Source organism: Tenebrio molitor, chromosome 1 (assembly GCF_963966145.1).
Source record: "Tenebrio molitor chromosome 1, icTenMoli1.1, whole genome shotgun sequence".
NCBI lineage: Eukaryota > Metazoa > Arthropoda > Insecta > Coleoptera > Tenebrionidae > Tenebrio > Tenebrio molitor.
In genome coordinates this window covers 40,409,086-40,436,232 of record NC_091046.1, presented here as the reverse complement: position 1 = coordinate 40,436,232, position 27,147 = coordinate 40,409,086, and the positions used below count along the sequence as shown (strand labels likewise).

General features: G+C 37.0%; 1 protein-coding gene across 2 annotated transcripts in view; it reads left to right on the top strand.

Moving 5' to 3' along the window:
* The first annotated feature begins 5,240 nt into the window (after positions 1 to 5,240).
* IRSp53 (Insulin receptor substrate 53 kDa) overlaps positions 5,241 to 27,147 on the top strand; it is a 107,354-nt gene continuing 85,447 nt past the window's right edge. The window contains exon 1 of one of the 2 annotated variants that reach the window (XM_069045076.1): positions 5,241 to 5,413. The gene's annotated coding sequence lies outside the window, so the exon portion shown is untranslated. Of the gene's footprint in view, positions 5,444 to 27,147 lie in introns of both variants that reach the window. The other variant, XM_069045071.1, reaches the window with a different exon arrangement.

Genomic DNA, 27,147 nt, shown 5'->3' with positions numbered 1-27,147 from the left:
AATATCTAGTCAAAAGTCCTTTAACAATTTTTTTTGTCACATATGTCGTAACTTACGCCACACATCCATTTTAATCTCAAATTTTGTGTTTGTATCAGCGTCATTGTTTTTCATCTTGTGTTGTATTTTTCATTAAAAAAACAGTTTTGTTTCAAAACCAAAATATGTAGTTTACTCAACTGAGCAAAAAGTTTTCATTACTCAGTACAACATTGTTGTTTTGTTTATTTCCTCATTCTTTTACAGTGTTGCGGAATACGAAAAAAAAGAGATTTCAGTGAAATTTTTGTGTCAATTTGGTGAAGGATTAACTAATCAGCTAATTAAAAAAAGAAATCTGTTGGTTAGGCCGCAGCCTGTTAAATTTGTTACGTTTCGAACAATATGGCCAAATGTTAAACGTGTCTTAGAAAACGAATTACTTCATTGCACATCTACTTAATTAGAATTTTCCTTTGTGAGCGATTTGTGCCAAGCAAGAAACACATGCATGCACACAATAAATTTCGATAAGCGGCATAAATATGCACAAGGTGACAGATGCTGTGGGCGGAATAAATTATCCATCCGAAGAGGTTAAACGGTAATCCAAACTTGGCCCAGTTTCGGAGTGAACCATAAATTTAATAACGAGAAGCGATCTTCCAAAACTAATTCCATTCAAGTTTACAATTGTGTTAAACGCCATTAAATAAAAACCGAAAAACCCAAACGAATTGCTTATTGAGCTGTGTTGAAGTGATGAGTTAATGGAGAATCTGACTGTCGGTATCATTTCGCGGTATCGACTATCACCCCGATACCCTCGGCTTCTGACGAGAATTAGTGAACTCTTAAATTCTGAATTCAGTCATTTCGGGAATTTGGTGCCGCATAAAACGGAGTTTTATGCGGAGGAGTGGGACCGTCAAATTCGCTTATTAAAATCATTTTAACGTTTGGCGTAAAAGAATACTAAGCGAGTCATAAACGGAGGTGTGATGTTATGCTAAATGTTTAGTGAGTGCTTTCGACTGTTGTTGTTTATAAAACAAGACGAATGGGCCATAACTGAGGGAGCAATCTGCGAATCGAAAAAAATAGAAGAGTTGCGCAGTCATTTATGTTTAAAAGAGAATTTTATTCCAGACATAATGGAACATTTCGTGGGTAAAAAATAAATTTCAAATTTGATGAATATTTAAAATGCAGGATCATACTTTTTTCTTTGTACATTCGTGCAAGAGTACACAAAAGATGTGTCAGATTCATTTAGGATACGACCTAGATCAGATAAAAATAAGAAACGGTGTATCATTTTGTCATGTATTTGTTTTATCTACGTTTGGACGAATTCTAGATACATGTAGGAATGTGACGTTATTGCTTGTGTGGGATTTTAGTTATTTGTGCACTTGCGAGAACAGATTTATAAATAAAAAAGTTGATTATTTTGATAATAGAAAGCGTAGAATAAAAAGATTCAAAAAGATATCACAGGAGAGTCTTTGAAAATCGTAGTTTCATAAAGATAGTGATATAATTTATTCGCTTTAATTTGTGAAGTATAGAACATTTGGCCGTACCTATAACATACATATGTAACGGCTGTTCAAAAAATCCAATGAACTGGTGTTGGCTCTTGTGGGCGTTAAGATCATTTATTGAATGTCAAACCGCAGATGTTCAAGGTCAGTTATTTAGCGAACAAGCTCTGCTGTGATTTATTTCTTTCGCAAAACACACAAAACTAAAATGAGAGCTAACCAACGATTATAATTTTTGTGATCAATTTATGGTATTTATAAAATATATTCAGATCTATATCCGAAAATACATATATACAAAATAAATAAAGAAAGTAAAAGAAATTAACAATACACAGAGAGTATAATAAAAAAAATAAAGAAACCAGGAAGTCGTGGTAGCAGGAGCTGAGGTATTTAGGAAAGTAAAGATATCTTAAAAATATAGATTTAAACATTAGAGTTAAACATAAATAACAAAAAAAAAACAACATAATCGAACATAAAGTATTCTGGACAGGACTATCTAGTTTAGAATTTTTATTTCTTTATTTATGTATAGATTTTAAATCCTGAATTTATATCAAGATATGTCCAAAGATAAACATAACGTCACGTATTCTGTTTATGTTTTTTATTTCGTTTATAACATTTCATAGTACAAGTGGTGTGTTCAACTGTTCAACTGCATCAACAACTTCTGGAGTTGTTGGCTTTTAACCAGCTTTTTCGCTTGTCATGCTTCCAGTCTGCCGAAAGAAATAAACTCACACAACAATCTAAACACTCCTGAAATTGTTTATAATCGACTACAACTTGTGGAAACTGAAGCTTCTTGCACTGTTACACTGAATAGGACCGCTCATTGTTGACCTTACGACCGGTGCGAAAATAACTTTCTATCATGAACGTTTTTTGCTCAGTTGAGTAAACCATTTTAGTTTTTAAGAAACTGCTTTTTATGAACGTCCAGCCGTTTGTTCTTCCGGCAGCTAGTTCCAGAAGGACAGCTGTACATGCATTCGATCCTGCTGGAAGTAGTGCCTTATTTTATGGAATCTGTCCTTCTCGTATTCTTCCGGCAGGACCCGGACTTATACAGTGCCTTGGCGTAAAAATTTTGCAGCTTTTAATAATAAATACAATTATCGATCTATAATATAAAGGTACAATATGTACTAAATATCGTGCGTTCATTTAAATGTATCCTCAAAGTTGGCGTTGAAGACTCGATTGGGAATGCACTATATGGATAACGGATCACAGATCAGCTGTTTAAATCTTAGGCTTTTACACGGGTGGTGCGTTCTCAATCGACTCTCCAACGCCAACTTTGAGGATACATTTAAATGAAGGCACGATAGTTTAATAAGATAGGTATTAATAATTATTATTCATGTCTTTGTAGATCCAACAGAACTTTTATTCATACTTGAAAAAATCTAAATAATATTTAGAAAAAAATTCGATTTTACCACTTATAATTTCAGCAACGGGAATAGTACCGCAATCTCTTTTTAAAAATTTAAAAATTCTGGATTTAGGGAACACTTTGGTAGTTCAAATTCTAAAAGGTATATTACTATACTCATGTCATATCGTGAGGAAGTTCCTTAACATTGAAACAGAACTCGATGTGTTACCTGAAACACCGGGCAAAACTTCTCGCATAATCGAGAATTTTCAATCCTCTAGTTAGTAATATGTGAAACTTGGTAGCTGACTACAATCGACTGCTCCAAGTTCAAATAAAATATTTTCTAAATGGCGGCACTTCCGGAAATACTGGAAATCGACGCCACCTTTGTTTTTTTTATTAGAAAGGTCCCATTCTGATTTTAAATTTGGATTCTACGTAAAATTTTGATATTAGAACGTCCTGTTGTTAACACTTATCTGTCATAGTTTTTGACCTGTCATATTTTTCGCAAAAAAGCGCGGTTGCAAGGTTTCATTAAAAAACTAATAACTCCTGAACCATTTGAAATAAATAATTGATTTTTTTGTATTGGATTCGTAAAGGCTTGACCGATCTTCTGCGCCATTAGTGACATTTTTTATGTTTCATACGCCTACTGCAATTTTTCAAAAACAGAATGTTTTAGCGAATTCTTGCCCAAATTTTAATTTACTCCAAGTATTGTGGATGCCATTTGCATCAAAATTTATAGCATTAGTGCATATTTTATCCCACTTTCATTTTTAAATGCTTCCACTACGGTATGCCACTGAAGATTCCACAAAATACCTCCTCCCTTGATAACTTTGCTCCTACTGGTGCCATCGGGTTAAAACTTGCACAACATATAGCCCGTTTTTTATGCTGATTCTAACTGTTTTGTTTACGTCCTGCCGAAAGTACCCTTGGACGTTCTATTATTAAGGATTTAAACAGATTCGAACTACATACATACTCGTACTTGCAACATTTTAAAATGTGAAATAGAAAATTTTAAAAAATCAAGATTTAAGATAGAAAAAACTTAGCCAAATGTCTTTAATCTGGGGTTCAAATTGTATTGGGACACACTGAAATAGGACTGATTTTGAGTTGTTTGAGTTTGAAGAGTCGATTGTGAACGCACCACGCATTTAAGATCACGGATCAGCAGTTTAAATCTAACCTCAATTTTTGCGTTGTTTGTGTTTTTACTCTGCAGACGGACGAGTGGTACGTTCACAATCGACTCTTCAACGCCAACTTTGAGGAGCAATTTAAATGAACACCCGATATAATGCAAAAGAAAAAAAATACATATTTTTTGAAATACAGCCAAATCACAATATTTTATCAGTGTTAATTTAAATTACTTCTAATGTTAATTTAAAATCATAAAAGTGATGATTTATTACTAACTAGTATTTACCGTTTCTTGGAGCACAATCAGTGGTTTCAATATTTGAAGAAATTGTCTAAGAAAAGTTAATCATGTTTTTTTAAAAACTGCCATGGGCATTAATTACCGTTTTAAGTTATTCGATCCATTTTGTGAACAGTTTGAACAACTAATATTATTTCAAGAGCGCAACTAAATATTTAGAGCAAAATCCTGTTTTTTTGAACAATAGTTATTTTACATGTAGGTACATAATTTGCACAGGTTTCGGATAATATTATTAGAAACCTGAAAGAAAAATGTATAAAGCTGTGTTAATTTTTTTTTTACTTGATAAAAAGACAGGTTTAGCTACATTAGTTTTTTTCATTTGTAAGTTATCTATGCACATAAAATGTGGACTTTTAGAAAACCCTAAAGTGGAAGAACGAAAAATATTGTAATTCCATTAAAAGGCAAAAACAATACATATGAGATTTTATAGAGTGGAATTCTTGACAGAAGGTAGCATGTTTCTTTTGTTTTTGTTTACCATTAGACAAATATACGATTTGTCATTTGAATACAGATTGCTCATTAAGATAGGCTAATCCCAAATTAGAAGTAGGTACTACATCGGCGATCACAAACGGATCAAGTATCGCTCGACCCGCCTCGAACCATCGATAAAAAATCACCAGTAGAATTCGAGACATTTCGCGAACGCCTTGTCCGACTGATAACCATCGACCTTGGAAGACCACTCAGCCCGGTCCTCGCGAGGCGCGGTCCTCGAAGTTTGAAGAGGGCCGAGGTCGGCGGTGCCGTTCGTCGTACCCCATCTCTCAACCTCGCGGCCCATCTGATCCCTCCGGAGCCGCGATGGTACTGAAAATGTGTAAAAGTACGGCGCGCATGAGAAACGCTGCATTGCGCGAGTTCTGGGCGGGTGCGATTAGAAAGTGCTGTTGCCGTGTCCAAGTGAACGCGCGCGATTCAGTCTCTCGTGGACGCCGTCGAAGTCTGCAGGAGAGATTCCTGCGTTTCCGGGTGCGCTCCTGCGCGAGTAGTTGGTGAACTTCCTGTGACAAGGTGCGATCCATTTTTTACTGTGATTTATTGGTATGTTGGCTCACATTTTACAGTCTGCACGGGTTCTAGTGGAACTTTGATGTATTTGTCGATTATTGAGAATTATTGGGAGCGCCGCTTTTCCGCATTTTTCACACTCTGGAAACTTTCCGCCGGATTTTTTCGCATAGATAAATGACCGGCTCCCGGAAGGACGCCCCGGATAAACATATAAACAAGTTGACACTCGCTAACTCCTCCGCAACTTTTCAAAAAGGGTCACACTACCGGCTAAACTATTTCGTACCGGTTTTACGACGCCGGATTCGGGACCCATCAATTCACATTTTTGCGCAATTTCAAACAAATCCCACCAAAAATTTTTTTCGAAGTAATTTCCCGCAAACAACAGGAAAACGACAATTATACAACTCTGCTTTCCAATTAAACTCATTTTAATAAAACTCGTTAATTGTGCTCAAGTTTCAAGGACCACCGGTGGCATCTTCCAAATGGTAATAAGAGATGCGAGGTCGATTAGTTTGAACAAAAAAATATTTCAGATTGTTTAATACGCTCAGACAGGAATTCAGGCAAAGAACCGAGAAAGTCAGAGACATTGCCAATTACTAACGCATTATCTGATAACAATAATGCTTGTGCGATTGTCGCTGTTTTCCTTTCAACACTCGATGACGGAACGAGTAAACATTAAGTATTAAGTTATTCGTTAGAAAGTGTATTTTTTAACTGTTCTCTAAAATTCTCCGGCACGTTTGCAGATTTGTGCCAGTCGACAGATTATTTCCTGTTGAAAAACAAATGTGTGTTGACCCTTATAATGTTGTCCGAATCGAGGGCAGTTTGTCCAACTTTCAGTTTTTCGCCGCTAGGAAGTAGGTTTTTTGTGGTCGTAACGACCAAGAAGTCGGTTGAAATTTATTGGACAATTACAATCCTTGTAGCCGGTAATATTACTCGAGCAACACATTTATGGCTCTTTTAAACTGAAAATAAACATGATATTGTCCTGGTAATCTCGTCGAGTCGTAAAGTAAAGGTGGAGCAAGACGAAGAGCGCAACCGGGAAATAATTACGGAATATCGTCATTTTTGTCCCAGGGGACAATACCGCGATTATTTATTGTCTGAAGCGACGTTAATAACGCTTAATTATTTCGTCGATGATGAGGTTGTGATTGCGAGTTTCTAACCATCGAACGGTACTTCTCGGCCGGATCTACACCGAGCGAACCAGCAGGAACTGTTCGTCGCGGACAGTTTGCAGGACAGAAAAACTGCGGTGCTCACTAATTGAAGGCGAACATGGGAACGTTCACCCGAGACAAAGAACCAAAACTGTCGCTTTATATAGATCCACGCGAATTCAACCCTTTTTCATTTTCAAAGTCTCGACGAAAGTGACAGTTTTAATTTGGGAGGCTGGCTCGACCGGATGTCGCGGCCATTTCCAGCGAAATTTTTGGCCGCAAAATGGAATAAAACGATGATTAAAGAAGATATAAACCGCGTGTCAGCACTTATTTTTGGAGACGTCGCAAAGTGATTGAAATGAGCCACGCTTTTGTAATGTGATTTTGTGGCAAAGAGGTAACTGCTGGAAATTTAAGGAGGGGCGATTAAGACATTTAAAAAAATCAATTTTCCGGAAATTCTCAAAGTTGACGAATTTATTGCGAGTTGAAAAAAATAATTCCATTGAGAGGGTAGCTAGACTGGCCCCAAGGAAAGAACAGCACAGCAATAAAAATGCCCATAGAATCAAGACTCGTTGGACCGCTAGATTTTGTAGTTTTAAGGGGTGTCCGTTTGGTGTTCGCGAATCGAGGCAGTGACAGTGCGTAGCGTGTTTTTGACAGGTGTTTTTTATAAAAATTATTGTGTGTCGACTTACTGTAGCAGAAATTTTTTAACAGAAGTGAAAAGAAATTAATCAGCACCACTGATAACAGTGATAGCCTTTTATTTTTTGAATTCTCGCATAATATTTTTACTCCACTACTGGTGGAAAAATTCTGCGCAGACTTGGAGACTCACTGTGCTTTTCTTTCGTTTGACATTTAATGAGTTTTTCTGGAATCTATGTTTTTCAAAATGGCTGCCATTATTTCTCAAAATCTCATGTGGTCAGGTCATTGTCGTCAGTACCAGAATCATTTCAAAATTGTCGCTTCTTTTTTTGGGCCGTGAAAATTAAAAATAAAAATATGTCATTTTCAAAGTGCTTTCAATCTCTTACTTTTCAATATATTTTTCTTTTTGGTACTGGCTGTGTAGTAGTCTGGTGTAGGATACCAGACTACTTCCTAGACTGCAAAGATTTCGTTTTTCGTTTTGCCGGATACTTTTCCCTTGTAAATGCGTTACATAATAAATTAAGCACAAATTCGTAATCCCAATTAAATATAATAAGACGTCTCCGTCAATTAGCTGAGCTACATGGGAACCCGACTTAAGTCACCGGCAGAAAAAATAATTATGGTGCCTCTTACGGGAGCCAGTTTGAAATATATCACCCTATGAGGAGACTGGGTCGCGGCATCCATAATTCAGCCGCTCTGTCTAGTTTAGCAATTTTTTAAGTATTAAAATGCCAAAATGAAGTATGCGAATTGGCGGAAAAAAACACCGAATACTATAAAAAATAATAAAAATATCCAATCCATTATTCATGCGTCGTTCGGTTATTTTTTCCGCGAATCTGCGAGGACATGCGAAATCCGCCACATAAATACGTAATTGTGATTTTTTCAAGAGATTTTCGCAAATCTGTCCCCGCTAGTGCCAATCAAATTTTTATTCAGCGTCCTTGCCGGTTAATAAATTATTGATATCTCGCCGGACGTCGCCTCTAAATATTATCTTCTTCTGTTTCTAGGACACGCTAATTTATCGTAGTCGTTGTCCTGGACATCCCACAATATTTCCATTTACGTAGCGCACTCATGAAAGGGGGATTAAACCGATTCGACCATTCTGTCGAACTGACATCTCCACTTTTACCTTTAGATAACAAATAGTTTCCCCCTGCTGCGTTTGCTGTTTTTTATTCCGTTTTGTTCCAATTTATCTCACATATCATGGCTGGCTGGAGCCGAATCGGCTAACGCGAAAAATTTGTTTCAATTAAATGTATTCAGTTATCCCTGGATGGGCGGTTGCATAACTGGCTGCAGCCGCCGCCACTCCAAGAAATGTATTTGTCTCTTGCAGAGTCGTGCAGATTTCACCTCGACCCATCGATTTCCGCCGACGGTTCTGCAAAACCGTCACATAATAATAATATCGTAACGAAATGAAAATATCTGATTTCCCTTTTTTGCCCCGGATTCCAGTCAGATTTTTCCGAGTTTCTCTTTCAATGACAGAAGTAGATTAGTCGCTGATTCATAATTCAGTCAATGTTTGATTTGTAACCTAAATAAATAATTGATAAAGTCGCGAGATAGTGAAATGTTTGGGTCCTTCGACCCGCATCTACGATTTAAACCAGAAGAACTCCTCATCCAGATTGCGTAACAATTTAATTGTGCAAAAATTCTATTGTTCAGGTGGGACCGGTGATCTCATCGGTGCGAGTAAACAAATCTGGTTGGAATTAAGTCGCAGTGATCGAATTGGTGTGTCGCCCGGATTCGTCCGGGGTAGATGCATGCGAGTGGAATTTTTCCGGGCGATTTGACGGCGACCGCAGCCAAACATGTGCGATTTATTTTTCGATAAATATTTTCGAGCGGAACCGCAAATGGATTAAGTATTAATTTTTTGCCAAACTTTCAATACTGGTAGTCGATCGGTCAGCGATTAACCTCTCCTATTGTGCCGTTGTGAAAGTTAATATCATCACGTTTTTTATTGTTCGGCTTTTAATTGACAAATATAGAAAACGGACTCCGAGAAAGTAAAAGCTCGACGGGCAAAGTTTTTGCGTGGAAAAATTGTAGCGAATCTGGTAGCCATGGGCACTTGGTCTAATTTCGTCCTTATTAAGGTACGTTTCACCGATTCGGCAAAAAGTGTGTTATTGGTCCGCCCAATATTTCTCAGTGAAAAATATTTCTTGGGCTGTAAAAGTTCTTTATGCACACGTCGAGTTCCAGTTTCGCGGACGACATTGCTAAAATTCTCGGCATCGCTGCAGATTTTTATGCAGTGCGTTGACAAAACGCCGCAATTATTGCGACTGTCTGTCTGAGATACGAGGCCTGTTCCAAACGAAATTTAATACCGTTCTGTACGGCGCGAACTACAGATGTTCGTTATTTTTCCGATAAACGTTCGGATTCTGGAAGGAGTTGGGAGGTTTCGCCGCCGTATAGATCATTCCGTGTCGATGGCTGCACTTAGTGATTTATTTTCATCTCTTGTGAACTGTTAAGGGATACTGTAGGCTTCTGTTCGCTTCTAATAAAACAGACTGTTTTCTTCTGCAGCTGCCGACTCGAATTAAAAAAAAGACAGCCGACAAGTTTTTGAAAGATTAAATTGATGTTCGGATCGGTTGCGATAACTTCGTCTTCGCCAATCGCGTGATTGGATTAGTTTCATCAACTTGTCGTGTGAAGGAACTTTTCTAACAACATACTTTATGCGCTCTCAATCATTCCGCTTTGGATTTCTTTCATTTCTGTCTTATTTAGATGTTCGACGTTATTTATGGACGTTTATTATCGCCGTAAAGTTTCTGCCAGACTGGACAAAAAACAAAAACGCTTAAACAAGAAAGTCACTTTATGGTCTACGTAGTAATTCTTCTACAAACGTCAGTAAAATATGACATTATGCTGGTGGATTGATAATTCTGAAGTGTCACTTCATTGCCATGGTATCAGACGAGCTGATGAGCGGCCGATAAAATTATTATCTCCGCTGACGAGCGGTAGATAAAGTACACTAGCTAAAGCATTTGAAATTCCTAACTCAAATTATGACAAATTGTTTCTTTATCTGCTGCTCACTTCGTTCGGCGGCCAAACTACTAACCTGAGCACATAATACTTCATTTTTGCTCCTAATAACATAATATACTATTTTTGCAACAGATCAAACAATAAAATATTATTTATGTTGTATATTTTATTTCCAAAACAATAGACCAATTTTTTTATTAAGGTATACGTCATAATTTAATAATAATAATAACAATAGTGGTTCATAATCACAAACAAAATGAAAACTGAATATGGATTTTAACACAGTATTCTAAGTCATGTGGAAACAGAAAGATGAGTTAACCACAATGCCAACGTAAATACGGCTATATTGCAAAATGGCGTCGCAATATTATTTTAATATGTGTTTTTAGAGAAAAGAACGAGACAAGGACAACTTGATACGAGCACTTTTGCTTAAAACAAAGTTTTCAAGCAGTAAATTTTCCCTGAGAACAGAACTTTTGGATTTTTTGTTTTTGAGGGACCAAGTTATTTTGTGGGGTTTTTGGGTCCCTTGTTCACCAATACATATTTATTGCCAGTAAATTATTTTTGTATTATTATGAATTTTGATTTCAAACGAGTAAAATTTCTATATAAACCGTTTTTCTAGATTTATTAACCAAAAAGCACAACAATTTCAGGAACAAAATGCTAAAAGCTTGTAGACTTTTGGAAAGAAATGTTTCGTAATGAGAACTAAAATCTAGAAAATCAGTAATTTGCAACTATTCCATATCGACTAATGATCAGTTTTCTCTCACGACCCATGGTGGGAACTATCACTTTTTCTTTTACTGTGAAACAGTACCATCTTTTATTAAGTAAGGAGGTGGAGGAAGCTTTATTTGTGCTAAAACTGCTCCATTACAAATTTATGGGATTCGGATCTGGACAATAACAATGCATTTTATTTGCCAAGGGTTCAATTTCTGTTCCCAAAAAAAAATCAGCGTTAGAGGTGTTAAATTCTCTCATGGGCTGTGACCTTGAAAATATCTGCGCGAAGACAGAGCGATAAACCAGTGAAACATCTGTAAATGAAAGCTGAAAACGTCGACTACTTTACATGCAAATAGCCCAGAGAGAGGCGAAATTAACGTAACGAATGACGATGTTTTTCGGTCGGTTTGTATAGCGCCTACTTGAGACCGAAATTCGGCGTTTGGGCAGATATGACTCATAGCCCATGACAAAATCCAACATCTATACCTATAATTTTTGCGCCACCATTACAAAAGTATGTAGTTTTTTAATCAATATTATGCGTCCAAAGCGTCAAAGAATGTCCTTTATTTTACGGTTTAGGGAACATTATTTTACATTTTAGCACTTAACTAAGCTTTGAATGAATACATTTCTGTCACTTTTTTATTTTTAGCCAGTTACATAGTAACGCAATGGAATGAATGCTACATAATTCATATTTTAAAGTTTTATTAATAATTTTGTTCGCAATAAATTTATTTTACACAGACATTGTATTTGCTAAAAATTATGTATGCAGCTTACGTACGTGTGTAAATTTCCCACTTCTAAAAAATAGTGCTTTATAACACATCTTTTATTTATTTTTTGAGCACACCATTAACCTTGAAACCATTGCATTTAATATTTGAATTTCCCGCATTTTCACAATTTTTTTCAAAATTTGAATTTACATACATAATTTACAACAAAACTGTTTATTTTATTTGTTAACAAATTGTTAACACACAGTTAGAAATGTTTTTTATTGTTTGCTAGTCGTACTTTTCTGTCAAAACCACCAAAATGATGCCAGTTGTCCTGCCTTTATGTTGTCGTTAACTTTTTTCCTCAGAATTTGATCTTAATGGACAGTAAATACCGGGAAAGAGTGTGATTAAAAAATTCTTTGGAACATGCAACAGTCAAATCAACATAACCTTTAGTCGTGTGACGATACTTGTCTTTTTATGTCTAAACGGGGGCAAACCGTTTCGTAACAAAAATTACGGTTGAAAAAATAATAAAAGAACTGGAGTCATAAAACTTGCTTTCATAAAAATCATATTTGCCAAAAATAATTCATCTCGTTATTGCTCACACTTCTTTGCGTATCTCTTGTCAGCAGTTTCTCATTTTCTAATTTTTTTCTTGAGTTTTTTGCAGCAACTCGGTTTCTGTTCCATTCTCACGAATCTGTTGAATGCAAACTACGAACGCAACCTGAATATTCATCTGCGATTTCTAATATCAAGAAAAATTTCATAAACCCAATACCGCACAGATTCAGCATCGATTGAGCGGATGCTTAATTTGCTGTCCAATTTTGGCACCATCCATATTCATGCTCACGTTTGTAACGCAAACAAACATAACCTCGATCCATAACGTAAAAACAAAAGTAACTCCCACCACACTAGCCCAGTCCCGTGCATTTCCTGCGATGTTACAATAAATTTCTTCGGCCACACCTGTAACAGTATCAAAATGCCAACAGCTCTGACCTCTGGCTCTAACAGCGAGCCACAAGGTAAATACAATTCTTCCTGGCGGAGCGACCTCTAACTCGACCAGACCTGCAAATGTCACTGACACGACCCATTTTCAAAACTCTGGACCCATCAGGTGCAAAAATCCCACAGGGTGCCAACAGCATTAATGCTAATAAATTAGCGGGGCTCTCGTGGGGAAAATGCGTAGCAGATGTAAATGCAATCGGGTTTTGCTTGAATAAATGCGAGCACTGTGAGCACTTTTCAAAATGCATTATTTAGAGGTCGCTCGCAATTATGCTCGAGTACCCGGCGGAATTTAGAGCAAAGCAGCTTTGCGGATTTTTTCGTCGCAACAAGAAATATCAAAGATTCAACTCGTTTGTACTGATGGCTGGTAAATCGAACATGGCGCACGATTTCTTACAGTTCGATAGCTCTAAATCCCACGATGACACGCCACGTCTCAACAAATGAAACGGAAAATGTGTAATTCCATAAAAGAAGTACAGAGGATTGTGTCGGGCAACAATGACCCAGATCTCTTTCGCTCTTGATGGCCGTGTACAACAATTATGCATCGTTTACAGTTATGCTGGTCATTATTTAATTGTTGCATTTAATGTGGCGTAAAACGCAGTTATTACCTAGTTTGCTTTCACGTTCGCGGTTTAATAATTATTTCGCATCGCCACCAATTAATTGCATGTTGGTGCAGCAGATCTGGGTGGGTTGCCGTCAGGTGCAAAGAATTGTCAAATTGCCAACCACAAATTCGCATCGGGATTGTTTATCCTGGCACGATTTTAATTACCGATAGATCCTTCTGGCCGTTTGATAAATCATCGAGGATAGTCATGTCTGTGTACTTGCTACACCTTTTCATACCTGGACTAGGATTTTTGTTGCTTCCAAGGTTGTTAGTCATACCGTAATTTACCACCGGCGCGCTAATAACTTTCAATTATTCCAATGACATTTAGCAAGAATAACGATTTTAATAGAATTATATAATAAATGATTATTTGCGCTAGGCGCAATCACTATGTAAATCATCCTGTTGGCGGTTATGCAGATCGCTGGATAAGGGTTCAGGTTCAAGTGAACCCACTCGACAAGCTGTTTGCCATTTCCTAAAAAGCAATATCAGTCGAGGCAAATGTGTGAAATTCCTCAAGAGCGTGTTTCTTTGGGAATAGATTGTTTAGAACGATTGTCCTCTAAAATATTCAGATTTCATCACTGGACATTAAAAGAACAATTAGCTGGTTTGCACATGAGGTGGAGGTAATCAGCCATCGGACACTCCTTGAGGCGTGTTAATACTACGATAAACTCCTGTTAATTCTTCATTTGTGGGAGTACAAGGTGATAGAGTTATAAAGTGAGTAGTTGTTTAAAAAGCACTTCAGTTAATCTGTCGCTTAAGAATTGTTTGATAGGACAATAAAGTGATGGCCCTGGACTGGTTCTCTTCCGATCATTATTTTATTAAAGTGTAGCAAAGTTCCGAGCGAGCGTTATGGCCCAGGCTCGTAGCGCCCCACTTCGCATGCGTTAGGTACGGGGTTCGAATCCTGACCAAGTGTGGAGATTTTTTCTAAGACTTTTCCACATCTTGAGATGTGAAAATGGGCGTGGGCGCATTACCACTCATCACTACCTATGTATACCATCACCAAACCCATCCTAGGCTGTTTGCCCATGAGTCTGAAAAGGCTAGGAATGTGCACAGAGCAGCCTGTGCTTTCTTTGGAGGGAATGAAAAATGACCCCTTAACCTTGTTAAACATGTCCAAGATGCCAGAGTTGACACAAAAATTTCTAAGTTGAAAAGAGACACCAGTTTATTAAATTTGATTCTTTTTGGACTTGGCAATAACTCTGCCACTTACACCTTTACAATTTCACATCCCCCTGACTGGCGTCATTAATTATGAAGAAATATAGAAAGATTCCTCAAGTTTTACGACTTGTTTATGAAATATACACGATGCTTTTGAGTTGGTTAATCTGCAAGCGCCATAAATTAGCGGAAGAAATGACAAGACAGTTTTCAGACTCAAGTTTTTGTCGAAAACAAAAACTTTTGTGTGGCGTTTTGTGAATCTAATAAAACCTTCGGATGAATTCCGAACGTTTGAGTATTTTTGCAAGACATTTTCTCCAGTTTCAGGAATGTTCGTGGACGACGTTACCATAGATAGACGTAGCAAAATGTCGCACGTACGCATATAACCATTATATATTATATGCGTCGTAAATCCATTGGGCAACACTAGTTTTCCACTTAAACAAATCCGAAATGAGCCACGTCGCTTCTTTATGCAACATCTCTCGTAACAGGTTGTAAAAAGGACGCCGGATTACGCGACCGCTCAATGGATTGCTAAAAACTTGTAATCAACGATTAATTATCAATTCGAAATTAAGTTAACTCCCGGATTAACATTAAAGGAAAGGAAGGGTTCGCTTTACGTCCCTAATTCCTTTAATACGGTTAGATTTAAAATTAATTAGACCCTCGACTATTTGTCGGCTCCGTCTTTACGGTGGGATCTAGCGTCCACCTAAAAGGAAAGAATTTTTATGGTGGGCGTAAATTTATTTGTACACTTCCGATGGTGTTTCATATGGTCGAGTATGCTCACAAGCGGTTCTTTGCGTGGGCTAGATTATGTCAAAACAACTCTTCGGCTCTTCAAGAGGCTCTTATTGAATCAGGACGCTCTTCTGGGGTGAATTAATTTGATTAGATGTGAAAGTGTGTTGTTAAAAATGTTCGGCCGGAAGCGTCCATTTGAAAAATTTGCTATATTCAATCGTGCTTTAATGGAGCTGCAAAAGCTTCCGTCGAGGCTTTTATGAATAAACTATATTAAGATCTACATTTGCATTATATTTAACGTTATATAACGAAGAGAGGTGAAAAATGGACAGCACTGTCGTAGACAGAGTTAACACAAATTTTTATTTTTTATTTTAGTAGTACCATCGCATTGGGAAGATTTGATGCTGTCAGAGCTTTTCTAGGTTGGAAATTTTCTTCAGTTCGAAGCTAACGGTATTGGTTTCCATCTGATTTTAAAACTGTTAAAATTTGATTTCTTCTATTGTAAAAACGTTTTAGATGTGGATTGTCAAACTCAAGGTCGCTTAAAACTTACGATTGAACTGTACGTTAGTGAGAAATCTGTCAGAAATTCCAAATATGTACCTTATAAGCGCGCCTAGTTACTTTTCCTGGTAGTGCCAACTTAACGACAAGTCCCCAGTCCACATCTATAACGTTCCGACTATATCTATCTTCCCTTTCTATCCTATTTTTCTTTCTTGAGTAATACTAATAAGTTTGATCTTTGTCGCAGAGGCAATTTCTGAATAACAATGTCTATCTTCTTGTCTTCAGAACAAAGGCGTCCAGATTTATCCACCTGTCAATGAATTCGTTTTCAAGTATTACACTTGATCTTGTTGCTGTTTCTAATGAAGTCGAGCTTGAAGCTTCCAGTTGAAAAAATTCATTTAGTCCTTGATGCACCGGCGAAAGCTCTCCGTCAGAGCTTTTACAAAAAACTGCACTAAAGTTGGTTAATACTTGTAATATGTATTCCGTCTGGTGGACTGGAACATACTGCACAAATTAAAGTGGAACAGTAGAATCTGTGTGGTCGTAGTGAATGCACCGCTAGCCGAAGACGTTATTTAATTGTAGTTATGAAATTTGGATAAATTATTTCGCAATCGCAATATGGCGAATATTAAGATTTTCTGCTCTGGTAACTCGCCTCAGCCGGACTCGATCTCTTTTATTACTCAAGATGTAACGTTCTGATATTAAGTCTCACGCAATAATCGCAAGAATATATTCACAAAGGTCTTTTTTCAGTCGGCATTATTAAAATGGCACGCCACCCCTGGATTTATTGCTTTTTACAAATCGCTTCCAGCCCCACTATTACTCCAAGTCAAACAATAATTCGTCGGGTTGCGTTATTAATGGTGCGTCGTCGAAATTAAGCAAAACCTCCCTAAAAACGGATGCCATTACATTATTGCTTTCCCCTTTAATAAATCGACGTATCCACTGCACCCGATTTCGACCGATCTCCCGAGAATGCGGCTGGCATCTTGCTCAATCCTGAAAATGCACTAATGAAATAATGGAGTGCTCACGAGTCGCGCTAGTGAAAGTTGCGGAGATGCGGTCAAAACTCCACCAGAATGCATTCACCCAGAAAACTGGTGATTGTACTCATGCTTCCGTTATTGTTGGTAAATAAAATTCCCACTCGGCTTAATTAAATTCCGAACGGGGAAAAAGTCGGCCCCCGGAAACTCTTTCTTAACTCCGGCGCGAGTTTTACAGCTTCTGCGGTGGCCGTAATTGACATTGCAAACTTTACTGCGAACAGGTGCGCCTAATAAGAGAGGAGAGCACTGAATTCCCGACTGGATGTGATTAGGTATTTGTGCGCCACAAGTAGTTACTCGAAAGCTGTTAACAGTCCTGTTGAATACACTGTCAACAGGAGCACTCGCCTGTTTTTATCCGGGATCGCGTCTTTCGCGCGCACTAAAAATGATTTAGGGACTTATTTGCTTCCAAGGTGCGCGGATACAAAATGCCCGGATTAAACTGGTACGGTGGCTCTCGAAAAAAGTTTACGACTCTTTAAGGGAAATTTAAGCTGCTTTTTCTTCAGACAGGGAAAGTTTTTAATTTATGGCGGAGTAATATTCTTAATTATTGTTGCTACCCTTTGTAACGCGGGTTCGGACAAAAAATTTATACTCATAAATGGGCATGCCGGAGATCGGGGTAGTTTATGAATCAACGGATAACGCATAAACTACGACGTCTCGGGTAGTTTATCGACAAACAACATTTTTCATGAGATGCCAGCATTTATATGAGCAACTGTAAATAAAAAAAACGCGCGTTACGAGAAGAGTTTGACAGTAACAGTTGTGACATTTAAAAAAGAGTTTTCAGATAAGAAAGTTTCTGTACGGAGTAGAGTAAAGTGCTATTTTCAAGTACATAAGGAGTTTCTCAAATATTTTCGTCTCTACATTCTATTGCTGCTCCTGTTTCCCTTAATTTTGCATTTATTCTGCTTTGATAAAGTAAATTTAATGAATCCCATTAAAAAATTAACTAATGTCCTGTGAGTGGTATAAATTATTCCATTTTTAGACCACAGAAATGGAATGTTCAAGCAGGTTCAAGCAAGTTCTCATAAAATTTGTGTATTAGAATAACAAAAACAAAGTTTATCATTTTATCCAACACCTGTCACTTATAGAATCATAATTGTTCTCATATCAGACCAGTAAAGTGGTCTATAACTCACGCGTGTGTTATAAGTCATAACTCGCGTGTGCTATAAGTTGAGAGCCTACGGCCACATAACACACTCGTACCATAAATAACTATTACATACATATTTACTTATCTGGTTGCCAATACGGTAATAAAACAAAAGACAAATAAGAAATATTTACAGGTATTAAATTTTGCGTTTATATTTTTCTTGATCCTTTGTGCGCTTTTCAGTTTTCTTTTTTGAATTTTAAGTAATATTTGTAAAGACAAGACCCAAGTTATTATCACAAATAGAAGAATAGCATTGCCTTCCAGTATTTTATGCAGTTCATCTTCATTATTTGCTGGAATTTAATTTTGTTTGTCTTTGATGGAGCACAGAGATGTACTAAAATTAATGGAACGTGGTGGAAAATAACAACTGAGAATTCACGAGTGGAATAAAATTGCAGTATCCTGCAAGGCGAAATATCGTGCAAAATATTATATGGATTTTTCATTTAAGCTAGATCACTTATTGCTAGTTAATCAAATTATGTTTTTTAAAGAATTTTTCTTACCTGCTTTGCTTTTGAATAAATACTTTTTTACTTTGCGTCAATGTTAAATTTAAGGTTGCGAAGGTTGTGAACCCGTTGGATCATGAAGGTTATTAGTTATTACCCATTCCCAGCACTATTATTATTAAAAATATATTGTATTATTTTTGAATATCTCATAAACTATCTGGGCAGTTTATAAATAGTTTCATTGTTAATTATAAAATATTGTAAAATATTGTAGCACCTATTGTGACTGTGGCTTCGTCTATTTAAAGAAAATAATTACTACTAATTTATTGTTGCTTGACAATTTACAGTAAATAAACATTAACTTTACACTTCCGAAAATTCTTCGTTAATCGATAATTCGTTATTGCTCACTGCAGCGCATCGTCGCTGTTTTTATGTTTCCGGCCCTGCCTCGAACATTCCAGGTAGGCCTCGGCGCTTCGCGCGTCAAAATAGGCATATTAAGCAGGAATTTTAGTTTAATTTGTATTAACCATTTTTTAAGTTTAAGTTAGTTTATAAGACGAAAATTCAGTCGTTTTTTAAGCAAATTGGATAAATCATGTTTTTATGAAAATCTTTGACACATTCCAGTTATAAATAAAAATAAAAATTAATAAACAAAATGTTTTTTAAATAAATCTTTGTATCAAATAAGTGGCCACTTCGCTTTTGCCATTCTCTCTTTAGAGAACCAGAAATTCTCAGAAATAACTTCTCTATAATGAGGGGGCTTTCCCATATTAATATCTTGACACAAAGTAATTTATAATCATATTTCGCCTTACCTTTACCTTCCAAACTTAGCCACATAACTATAATTAAAAGGAATAGATCTTAGGCAATTAATTTATTTAATTTACCTTAAAAGTTTAATACGGGAACCTCATAAAATATTTAGCAATCAGTCCTTCTATGTTTAAAGTGGTCGTAAAAATTTAAGGATTTCTCTGGTTGTTTACGGTCATTGTAGAAAACTGAAGGCAGGATTTCATTGCAGTTTTTGGAATAATAAAATAAATGGGAATTTTATGTTTCAAAAATTTTACCAACAAACATTTTGGTTTATGTGATCGTTAAAACAACACAGAGAATTGATCCTTAATCAAAGTTTATTGCAAATAGTTTCTTAATAGATAAATCAATTCCATCGATTTATTTTCAAATTATATCGGGTGTTCATTTAAATTTATCCTCAAAGTTGGCATTGAAGAGTCGATTGTGAACGCACCACCGTTCGTCTGCAGAGTAAAAACACAACAACGCAAAAAGTGAGGTTAGATTTAAAAACAGCTGATCCGTGATCTGTAATCTGTGGAGTGTTCACAATCGACTCTTCAACGCCAATTTTGAGAATATGTACCTTTAAATGAACACCCGATACTTTCACTACACATTTTTCTAGTGTTTTTATATGCCAAGAAATGTTGAGTAAATTTACAATAATTTGCATCTACAATAACAAATTTAAGTTTTATAATATCTTAACTTTGATCTTTGATCTTTGTTACCATTAGAATATCAGAGACTGCCAAAACAAAGTTGTGTATTTGTTTTCCAAATGTCAGGACTTCGTAGCATTTAAAAAATACTGTTGCTAACACTGCGTTCCCACAAAGCCCCGAAGCTCATTTTTTGCTGTGGTGGTTTCTTTCAGTCGATGCAACACCGATTAGCAAAATTCCCCTAGGTAAATTATGTTTTCGGGCGGACGCTCCTCGCATAATTTAGATTGTCGGCAATTACGTTATTGTTATTCTAATTTACGATTACGATACGTCTGTTACGTGTTGAAGATGCAGGAAATTCAGTGGAGCAAGAAGGCGGCTTATTAAGCTCACGCGATTTTCTCACAGGTCTGCCATTACACAGAACTGGCACGTAATGCGATGACTGCGGAATGCATCATACGGACAGGATCTGTGAAAATTAAAATTTTCATCCAGTCTGGCTTCCCGACTCATTCCCGAAGATTGGAAACCGTTGATTGTTGATTCAGAGTCGTAAGGCACAGAATTGCATTTAACGGGACACGATACCATAATGGAGCTTAACTGATGCTCATCACGATGAAAAAGAAGCCATTAGATGCGAAAATATGGGTTCTTCAATGTGATTTTTAATGCAGGTGCAGGGACTAATTTGCTTCTTTGTCTGCGTAATATCGGCGCCATTTGACCTCTGCTCATTCTTTTGTGTGCTAACACAACATTGCATCTTTACCGTCACCGTCACCTTTATTTATTTTAAATTAAACTTTTTGGTTTTTCCTGCAGTAATTACTACTCTGGACAGCTCAGATGAGCAACCTGTTCAGACGTCACAAACTCACCCAAAGCTTTATTTTTAGATGTGTGCCACAGAGGTCCGCTCTGAGACCAGTGATATTTTTAGAATTTTACCAGAGAGATAATTCGGTTTAAATTGTGTGCCTCAGAGGTCTACTATGAGACCAGTGATATTTTTAGAAGCAGTTTTCCTCTACCTGGAATATAAATGCCATTTATGGACTAAGATTCCAGATAAACTGGAATTAAAAAATCGCTAATATTTTTTTATTGAAACTGACACCATTTTAACATGGGTCTTCAGATTACACCTCCAAGTCAAAATTAATAACGGTTCGCGGCGTAAACAAGTTAAAAAAAATTCGTGGAATCAGGAGAAAAATGCTTGGAGGTTGTCGCGTTCGAAAAATGTGTTTTTGGAATTTGGTTAAGTTACTTTTTTGGACAACTCTCACCTGTTGTTTGAGTTCAAGGATTGATCGACTCACTTAGATAGTTGGAAAAATAATTAGAAAGAACCTAGAACCTAGGCAGCTGTGACGTCTTGCTACATAAAAATGGTAAGAAAAATCCGGATGACTCATTCATCTAAATTAAAAATCTGCTTTAACGTAAACAATCTGTTTGTGGTAAGCGCTCAAGTGACCATGAAAGTAAGGAAACATCCTTGAGCTAACGGTGAGGTTGCACGGTTTGTTAATTGTCTTTATTAAAAGCGCCGTAATGATGCGTCCGGAGCAGATAAGTTCCGGATTCTTGCATTCACGGGTTCCTTTTTAACGAGATCTTTGAGTTTCCCAATTTTTATTAATTAACTGTTCGCATTCAGCTGCCTCGAGTATCCTCTGAAAAGATGCGAAAAGCGCACCTTCCTTCAAACAACTCGCTAATTACCGACCTAATAATTCATAAGCAACGACTAAATAAAATCTTAAATAAAACCCAGCAAATTACCGAGACCCAATTGAAGACGGCTAATTTCCTTTCAGCGCTACTTCTTGTATTTCGTTTAAGAGAATCACTCCCATTCAAGTCTTATTTTTGGACAGGCGCGCCGTATTCGCAATTATGAAACTGGAAGGGGTTTTCAAAGAAAATTCTTATTTTCTATTATTGTCGCGGGATCCTAACCTTCCGAAGACGAGTCGTGGTATTTTATTGCCTCACCAGAAAAATATTCCTCAAGGACTCACAGATACTGCACCAAATAGTTGTCTTCTAGATAAAAAAGCGTGTGCTATTAATTAGTTGTTTATCGACTTACATTAAACATTGTTGTTCGGTCGGACTTATCTGCAAATAATTATTCCTTGTGGGTCAATGCACTGATTCCATCATAATGAGAAACATTTTTTGCTTGGCTTGTTAAACATATTTAAATTAATTCATGCAGATACAAAAATTAGTGTTTTTTTCCGGAAGCAGATCCCAATTTTCTCATGAGACTTCAATTTCACTCGACTTGCTCCGTTTCGTTAAAACATGATTTTCCTTTTCAGTTCTCGACTTCGCACAATAAATCCTGGATGCAACACAGTCGTGTGTCACACCTGCTTTATGAAATCCTCGATTATTATCTAATATTTATGACGAGCAACTTGAGAAATTTAGATCGTGAGATCGCGCGCGGATAGCGCTAGGACTTATTTGCTCTCTAAATCCGGCCATTTCTTCCGGGATTTCTAGTTGGAATATCAATGCAGGTGCTTGAGCGCTCTGGAAATATGAATTTTAATAGCTTCGCACAAAAGATGCGATCCGAGTCCTCGCAGGACTACAGCTAATCTCATTTTTTGCTACTTATTCGCAATGCGATCTGCCGCAAGGACTACCAAGTGGAGCGCTGAAATGCGACCAGATCCTCTGGAAGTGACCCCAACTTTCGCCCGCGTAATACCCGGGATTAGGCGGAGGACTAGAAGAAGTGCACGTAAATTATCGTGGCATTTGGAAACTATGCGAATCTTTCCGACGAGTGCGCATGCAAGTTTCACATTTGCACTGGCATTAAGTAAAAGTCGTCGGAATCCGAGAACGTGTCCGTCTGACCTATACCTATTAGCACTTAACATTTTGACAACTCAATAATGCTTCGAGTTGAAAGTTACGTTTCGATCAAAAATTCCGGAATTAACTCTGCGAGCGCACTAATTAAATAGTACAGTATTCGACCAATTATTTCCGATATGACACTGAAATTGCAAACAGCGATTCGGCCAATATCGGTTTAATTAAACTTTAAATCGAGAAGCAGCAATAGTTAATAGGCATGCTTGCTATATTATTGATTTTATTCAATTCGGATCTCTGGAGGCAATTTTACCATCAAAACCGGGCGCCAGTGGCTTTTTTCTTTACTGGAGCAACAGTGAAACCTCTCAACATCCTGATCCTGTTTGGTGGTAAAGCTTTGTAGACAAACATCACCTCTGGCTTCCTGGTCCCGTCAGCTTACGCATTCAGAGAATAAGCTAGATTTAATACAGGTACTATTTCTAAAAAGCTCATTTTCCTTTAACATGCAAGTGCATGCTTCAGCTAGTTTAACTTTGTTAGATCTCGATGAGAAATTTCGTTCTTTCATCCTAAAGCACCTCACGACTATCATGAACTCATTAAAAATTGTTTTTAGACATGTAAAATATCTGATCACTAGTTTAACATTTAAACTCTAAAAAAAGAAATAAAAAAGAAGGTCTATAGCACTAACAGGCTTTTTATGCTTTTAAGTCATAAAAGCTTCTCTTGTATTCGAAAACATTTCAAATTTCAGACTTACGTGGACATGTATCTACCTAAAAAATCTTTTACTCCATAACTTTGTAGTATTTGCAAATTTTTCTGATAGTGCCCCTTGTGGTTAGGCAACCAAGTAATCACATCAACGTACCTCTAGGATGGTACAGTTGCGCTGCGCATTGCAGATGGCAAATTTCACTGAGTGTAAAAACATTTAGAACAATCTTGTTGCACTTGTTGATGTTTTTTGAGATTTTGTAGCTCGTTGATTACCACCTACGTCCTATTGACAATTACGTCTTTCACAAAATTCTTATTAAATGTTTAAATATGTGCGTCAAGTTTCGTATAAGATGTCAACGGCTGCGTGGAGATTAGATTTCTTTCTGGCTTTAGGAACATTCACTTTGACAGAAACGTGGAAACAGCTTTTCTTTGGAATCGGCCACATTATTGCGTCTGTTCAATTTCTGCTCAGCATCTGGCGTCAATTTTTCCTAAATAAGTGATTGTCGCTGTTGATCCACTTCGTACTTGAATTATCCTCGTTAGTGTGTCTGAATGGGCGACTTTCTTCCAAATTCAATAAAGTGTGGAGAAGCAGCCTGAACAAACAATGTACAAAGGAAAGCAATTTGCGACTTTATTAACCGATAATTATGTATTTGATGGCGAATTTTGGACTAAATACAATCGAATTGTCGGCGAAAGCTCGCCTATTCCTGATTTTCACTCGATCGCATCCGTTCGAAACCTTCGGATAATCGCGTTTGATGTGCGTGATGTATGGCGTAAATGAAACTGTTTGTGTTCGACGTGTGTTGTTCAACTTCAAACAAACCTTGTAATTTACGAGGAACACCTTCGAGATAAATTATGATTTTAATGCGAAATTGATGTATTTGGGAAATGGTGGTGGTAAATCTGCAGCCAACAGCAGAACGGCATTACCGGAGTTCAGGATTCTTAAACGAAAAATCCGAATCATTTAACACGGACGCACCTACATATTTTACCGCAATTAGCTAGCTTTGGATCATATTTCAACTGCGACGAATAATTTATTCATAACTGTTGTGGCAAAGATTCGGTAATTTATGCGGGAAAAAATTGTTATGCTGTATTATCATCTGGGTAAGGCCGTAATTTCACGGTTTAGCGCGCTCAGGGTTACTAAATTTGGAGATTATGAGCTGATAACTTTATCCATTTACAAGGCGATAGCCAAATCGAGAGATTTGTCGCCTTTTTGGTAATGAAAAACTGTGCCGAAGACGTCAAGGTTGGTTTAGTTTATTAAAGGGGGAAAACTTAAAAAATTAATAAAACTGTTTTTCAACGAGATTATGTTTCAGCCAATTTACATACATTTTATGCCAGAATAGCGCTACAAATCTTGAATTACACATTTTTTATCAAATTGGCCTCAAGTGAAACTTCTTGGTAGTATTTCAGGAAATATTGAAAGAGACAACGTTGAACAATATTGTCCTGCTATTTTTCTATTCTGTTCTATTTTCAGAACTGTATTCCATCAATTTTCTTCTTAAATTGTTCTCTGAAATTCCTGTAAAAAAAATAACAACAAAAAAAGAGCAGTTTTAGGATGCATCAAAAGTTTGTTTATTTTTAATTTTGGTTTTTAAAATATCCACCATTCCGACAAAAGATTTCTGGATTTTCCTGGATTTCTCCTGTATCTCCCTTCCTGTATCTTCCACGGAATTGCCTGTATCTCCCTCCGGTCTTCGTGTATCTCCGTGCGATCTCTTCTTTTCTTCCATGGTCTTCCTTACATCTTCTCTGAATGTTTCATCTTGGGTTTCCGCCGTAACAGCTTCTTCCGTTGATGCATTCGATGGATCATCAAACCAAAAATTTTCTTCATTCTCGTTTCCTTTGAAATACTTTGAATGAATTGATAAAAAGTTGAAAATCGCAAACCACACATCTTATCTTGGTTTTCAAAATAACCATCATTCGGACAAAAGATCTCTGGATTTTCCTATACTTCCCCTTTATCTCCCTTTCTGTATCTTCCACGGAATATCCTGTATCTCCCTTCGGTCTTCGTGTATCTCCCTGGAATCTCTCCTTTTCTTCCATGAACCTCCTTACATCTCCGAATTTTTCACCCTAAATTTCCGCCGTAACAGATTCTTGTATTGATGCATTCGATGGATCATCAAATTCTCCACTTTCTCATTTTCCTTTGAACACTTTGAATGGATTTTTAACGAGTTGAAAAACGCAAACTACGCATCTTATCTTGGTTTTCAAAATATCCACCATTCGGACAAAAGATCTCTGGATTTTTCTATTCTTCCTCTTTATCTCCCTTCCTGTATCTTCGACGGAATTTCCTGTATGTCTCTCCGGTCTTCATGCATCCACCTGGGATGTTTCCTTTTCTTCCATGAACCTCCATTTTTCGTTTTGGATTTCAGCCGTAACAGCTTCTTCCATTGATGCATTCGATGGATCATCAAACCAAAAATTTTCTTCATTCTCGTTTCCTTTGAAACACTTTGAATGAATTGATAAGAAGTTGAAAATCGGAAATCACACATCATATCTTGGTTTTAAAAGTATCCACCATTCAGACAAATATCTCTGGATTTTTCTATACTTCCCCTTTATCTACCTTTCTGTATCTTCCACGGAATTTCCTGTATCTCCCTCCGGTGTTCATGCATCTACCTGGGATCTCTCCTTTCCTCCTATGGACCTCTTTACATCTTCTCCGAATTTTTCGTCTTGGATTTCCGCCCTAACAGGTTCTTGCACTGATGCATTCGATGGATCATCAAATTCTCATATTTGCATTTTCCAATACTTCCCATGTATCTCCCTTCCAGTATCTTCCACGGAATTTCCTGTATTTCGCTTCGGTCTTCGTGTATTTTCCCTGGGATCTCTCCTTTTCTTCCATGGTCCTCCTTACCTCTTCTCGGAAATTTTCATCTTGGATTGTCGCCAGAACAGCTTCTTCCATTGATGCATTCCATGGATCATCAAACCAAAAATTTTCTTCGTTCTCATTTCCTTTGAAACACTGTGAATGAATTGATAAGGAATTGTAAATCACAAACTACCCATCTTATCTTTTAATGTGGGAATCAATGAAAACCACAAGACTGCAGACCAGGACCATAAAGTGTATGTTCTAATATTTTTACTTCTGTGGCCTTCACCAAGTCATTTTTCAGCAGATTGTGATGAAGCATTGTCGTACTGTGAAGCTACACATCGCTAGTAGCGATCTTCATTAAATGGTCAGTTAAAATAAGTTCAGATTTTGAGAAGAAAGAAGAAGATTCTTTTTCCCTACATTTCTAGATTGCTATTCTAGAAGTATTTCGTTATATCCCTTAGAGATTCTTTATTCCAATCTAAGAAGTGACGGTTATTATCTTCATTCTTCAAACACAGTC